The sequence below is a fragment of the Strix uralensis genome, chromosome 3, assembly GCF_047716275.1.
Source record: "Strix uralensis isolate ZFMK-TIS-50842 chromosome 3, bStrUra1, whole genome shotgun sequence".
Classification (NCBI taxonomy): Eukaryota; Metazoa; Chordata; class Aves; order Strigiformes; family Strigidae; genus Strix; species Strix uralensis.
Genome location: NC_133974.1, coordinates 21875891 through 21881284, shown reverse-complemented (window position 1 = coordinate 21881284; position 5394 = coordinate 21875891). Strand labels below are relative to the sequence as shown.

Below are 5394 nucleotides of genomic sequence, written 5' to 3'. Positions count from 1 at the left end.
TATTTTACTACAAATATCTTTTAATGTTTGATGAAATTGAAAAATAATTTCATTTAATAATTTTGCAATGTTCCAACAATTATTACAATAATTTAATTTCATAATGAAAAGCAATTTCATTGTGGGCATTCTTGGTCATTTGCAAGAATGTGGGTATACAAGCTTTGAATGCTGGGAAGGTACCACACTGTCAGCATCGCCAGGACATCCAGCACATCGTAATAGTCACCATTATTTGCAATACCTCCTTACATGTCTTGGTAATTGAGGTTTTTAACAGACAAATGCACTGATTACCAGCTCTCAGGACACTACCAACTGCAGTGAAAAAATGCCTAATTTCTCTCCCATTGAATTAAATTACATAAATTTCAGTAGACATTGAACCAGGACCCTTGGTGACAATGTTTCTTTACCAAAATTGCTAAGTTGTAAAACCTGTAAAAACTTTGATCACTGCACCTCATATAGATTATTAGGACAAAGAAACACATCTCATAAGTAGGCCACAAATTTATTAGTAATTTAATCAAAATTAAACAAATTAGTTATTATTTCTGTTATAAGTATACTAAAAGTCATAGCACAAATTGTCCAATTACTAGCAAAGAATTCTCATTAACAATGAAGTTAAGTTTTAAAGATTTATTTCTGTGTTTTTTTGATCACTGTTCTGGTATCCCTTTGTACCCTAAGGTACAAAGTCTTCTTCAAGGAGAACCCAGTACCCGGGAGTTTGCAACAAAGTCATCATCCGCGTAGGTTCTTCATCAGGAGGAGCGTGATCTCGATATTGGGGGATCCAGAGTCTTCTGAAGGTTATTTTTTTGTGTTCTTGCATGGTCTTTCAGTCCCTGTTTGTTTCTTACTGGCCCACAGTTCAGTTATATAATACTTACTCAGTTTTCGTACTGAGAGCACATAAAGTTAAACCATGCTGCTGCTGCCTCAGCATTAAGCTATAGCAAAATAAAACATTAAGAAGCATTATTATAGAAAATAGCCTTCTGACCTCTCCCTGCCCCTTACAGTTTTTGAATTTACTGCTAAAATAACCTGTTGACCACTCCAGAAAATTTCAGGTAAGTCCTGATACCTGAATATTAAGTTATTACAAAACCAGTGACCTGCTTCTTGCAATACCAAAACTCTATTTACTAGTTGACAACCTTGTTCCTAAAAGACCCACTAAAACCTTGCATGACTACAATGACTTTTTAATTAAATTAATTTCTTTATATGCAATTCCTCCTCAGCTAACTGCCTTTTCAAAAATATTATCTCAGTATGATAGTAATAATGTTGCGCAATTAATGGTATAGCAATCTAGGTCAGAATGGATTCCTGACAAAGGATTTTACATAAAAAGATTTTCAAAGAGGTGACCATTTGTCTGTTCATTGCAGGGGTATGTGGTGTGTGTTTCTTTCAATATAACCAGCAATGTGCTTTTTTCAGGTAAAATTAGTGATAAATTATAAAAATGTTATAACTAAATTGATGCATGTGTTCTTCAGCAAATATTTAGAAATTATAGCTAATCTTAATCTCTGAAGAGAAAATTCAGAAACTATTTAAGAAGTGTTTTATGATCAGATCCCAAATTTTTTGAAAGAATGTCACATATAAAATGTAATGCTGAGTGTATTCAAAATTATAGTTTTCTTGAAATAAGTATTTTTTAACCAAATACCAAAGTCTACTTAAATTCTGTCCATTCTTTAATAATAAACTCTTTTTGCAAAGTTATTTAGAAAATCTGTAGTCTGTGTGTGCAAGTTTTCATATACATATATCACTATTTATATATTTCTAATATTTTTCTCTTCAGAAATATTTTACTGAGACCAACTTGTGCTTGTTGTGTATGGCATTTGGCAACAGCTATTCTCATTTGGATAGTCATTCTGATGTAAGTATTACACCAAAAAAGAGAATATTAACAGAATGTGTTGTAAATGAATGCATTACACTTTTAATTGCATGGGTTTGAAACAGACTTCAGAGACGTATTTTCATGTTACACAATATAGCAATTAAGGGAAACGTAATAAAGAAGGACAATGGGTTCCTGTTTTCCTGTTATGTAAAACAAAGGACTGAGAGTTTATTTTTATGAATTTCTTTTGTCTGCTTCCATGCTTAGCCCACGAGTGGCATCCAGAGCTGCAGTTCACTGGCTTGAGGATGCAGCTAAAGCAAGAATAATGGCTCTGCGGTGTTTGTCAGGATGGACCACTCTTACTCCTGCTCTCCTCTCTAAGACTCTTGTGTCACTGCAGCGGTACCCAGCAGCTTCTGGAAAGGCACTCAGTTGTTGCCAGCGTTTGGAAAAGCTTTTCAAGAGGTCGTGGTGAAGACAGCTGGAGCTTCTGAGGTTTCTGAGTGCTCAGAAACTGAAAGCTTTATAGAAATCACAGTGAATTTTTGCACTTACATAACACTTTAGAAACATTCATTTTTTAATTGTCAGAAACTTTCTGTGAGTGTTACCCTCACAGGATGGGCACACAGAATAAAACACAGAAATGAAGCCTGTGACTGCCTGTTCCCAACTATTCTTGTGAATAATGACCTGCTGCTCAGAGCCACTCAACTTATGCAGCCCTCCCAGTCTCTGTGGTTTGATAGTGACGTCAGGTGTTCGGGTTTCCCACTGTGACCTGTCAGTCCTGACAAATGAAACCTGTATCAGGATTGGGATTGTTTTCTTGTTCTCAGTTCTTTGTTCAGTGTGCTGGGACTGCTGCCTCCTATGCTGTGAAACTTCATCTCCTTGTGCCTGGAGGACCCCAGGTGTGAGGTTAAGAGGCTGAACCCACTGCAGGTGCCTGGCTGATGCACACCAAGCCAGGACACCTCTCAGGGAAGGGGTAGCATTGCCCTCAGCAGCTGCCAGCTTGTTGGTGGCTTTCTAAAAGTATCGGTATCCCCTGGTTTAGAAGTTCATGATTATGAATAAACTCTAGTCTTAAGTCTTTGATTTTTCTTTTTTCCCTTTTTAACACACTGGCTCAAATGGCAAATTTGGTATGCATTGACTTATATTTTTGAAGAACTATTCCTGCAAGAAAATTATTAGTTAGACCATTTTTGTTTCATATTTCTGTTTTCTTAAGGGTACATTAACCTGCAGAAATCTGAAGTTTTTAATTAAAAAGCTCATGTTAAATTAACAATTTTAATATTTCTGAAATCTAGATTTCAAAACAGGGGGAGCAGATATCAAGCAAAATTCTGAAGGCTCAGGCAAAGGATATTACAGTATAGAACATACCAAAGAAGGACTCATAAATTAACCTTATTTCAGGTAAACTGGTAAAAAACTCTGAAATGTTTCTAAGGGACTATATTAGGACTCCTAGGACTGCTGGTAGTGATCTTTAAGAAATTAGTTCATAACAACATTAAGGGACTGAAATTATATTGTTCAGGCTTACTGTACTCATGAAAATAATATTCTAACTATAATCCTTTATGTTTATGGATCACACAAAACCTGAAGGTCATAGTATACCTCAGAGCTAGAGTTACAGGCACTTACCCCAAGACTATCATCACTCCCAAAAGAGTTTTTTCACTGCTATGTTCATTCTCAAACATGATTCAATGAACTGCATACAATATTTCCTTACACATGACTTCACGAAGTGTGATTGTCAAGATATTGTTATATGGATTGTATGTTTACATAAACGAAAGTTTGTTTACCAAAAGCTGGGCCTGTCCAGGAAGATGTCAATAATTTCCTTAAACATTGGGAGCAATGTTAGCACTTTATATTTATTGTCTAGACAGAGACATTAGCACTTCTCAGGTTGGGGAGGGGAAGTCAATAATCCTATAGGCACGATGTTGCAAACTGACATTCTGATTAAGTGATGAACTACCAGAGAGCCATGGAGAAACAAGGACAAGTTTCTGAGCCTGAATGTAACCTGCGAAAAGAGAATGGACGTATATAGACAGATGCATCCCTCCATCCAGATTCCCCTGAAGAAAAGCAATATCCAACCTGTGGATCTCACCATACAAATGGATTTCAGCCAGTAAATCATATCAGCAGGATTACAGTTTGCTGGCTAAGTGAAACAGATAGACAACCTAAAGTGTACTTGCTGCTTTTAGATATATATATATATATCTGCCTCTAATCACTGCAGTACTTTATCTTCGTTAATTCTTGGATTTCTAAAGATTAATTATCTACTTCTACTTTAATGTTGTCTGATGTAGAGGTGATTTTAAAGGACCAGAAGGCCATGCCTTGGAGTGATTCATAAACCACTTTCACACCGCGAAATGCTCCACCAAAAGATATATGAGGTACCAAATTATATTGGGAATATTCTTCAGCTAGTGCTCTTTTTATGACACTGCTATTGGTATGGTAGAAAAGTTTATTCCAGTGGGCAATCCTCTCCAAAATTTACCAGGTATGGACCAAGACTGGAAAAAGGCCTAAATTTCAAGGGTCAGCAATGATCAGCTATTATGGTTGTCACATGTGAAATTGCAGTAGGATTTCAGTTCTAACTGCAGTTAGTGGTGAAATGGATTTCTCTCACAAGCTTTCATCCTCATCCACTGAAGATAACAGGGGTATGATAAATCAGTGGAACATCAATCTGATAAAGCACTGACAAAATGACACAGTTCAATAAAACATTGAAACATTTGCTTATCATTAACCCTTGAGAGATTTTTCTGTTGAATTACAAAACTCTCTGACTTTAGTGGGCTTCTGAACTCATCTACAAATATCTAATGGACTTAAATTTCATCTAATCCCAAGTTATCTTCATGGTTGGGTGTGAGAGATGAGAAACCAGACCTGCGAGAAACTAAGAAAAACAGCCTGAGAAAGCAAAAGTTGAGGCTGATCGAAGAAATGCCTCAAACACTCACAAGACAAAACTATGAGTCACAGGGTGGATAGTGTGGAGGTCAAAGCTGACAAGGCTGCCAGAATAACACAAGATGCAGCTGGAGGAGGGAGCCCTGTGAGGACAGGACGGCTCTGCTCTGGTGCACCTGGCCGAACTTCAAGGGCCGTCTGTCCGGTGAATGACCTTTGCTTCATTATCCACAAAATGCCTATTAAAGTTAACACCCCTCAATATGCTAATGAGGGCCAACATGATCATGCTAATTACATCATCCCATGAAACACCTTACCCCTCCCCGTACATGGGATATGTAGGTATGTGGGTCGACCTAGGGGACGGACCCAAGGAAAGTGTGTATAAATCGTGGGGGGGGAGGGCCTAGGAGAGTGCAGTGAAGCGAAGACGATGGATGCCAATGAAAAAGACAGATGCCTCCTGTGCCTCCTGGAACCCTCTCTGGCGGGATCAGCGCAGAAACCCAGACCGGTGATCTGTATTTCCCATT

The 5394-nt window shown here is 37.6% G+C and overlaps 1 long non-coding RNA gene across 1 annotated transcript; it reads left to right on the top strand.

Annotated features, from left to right (window-relative positions):
- Positions 1-698: 698 nt before the first annotated feature.
- LOC141941732 (uncharacterized) lies at positions 699-2663 on the top strand. The gene is made up of 3 exons (XR_012628400.1): positions 699-818; positions 1832-1912; positions 2147-2663. It is a non-coding gene; the product is annotated as an uncharacterized LOC141941732 (long non-coding RNA).
- The last annotated feature ends 2731 nt before the right edge of the window (positions 2664-5394 follow it).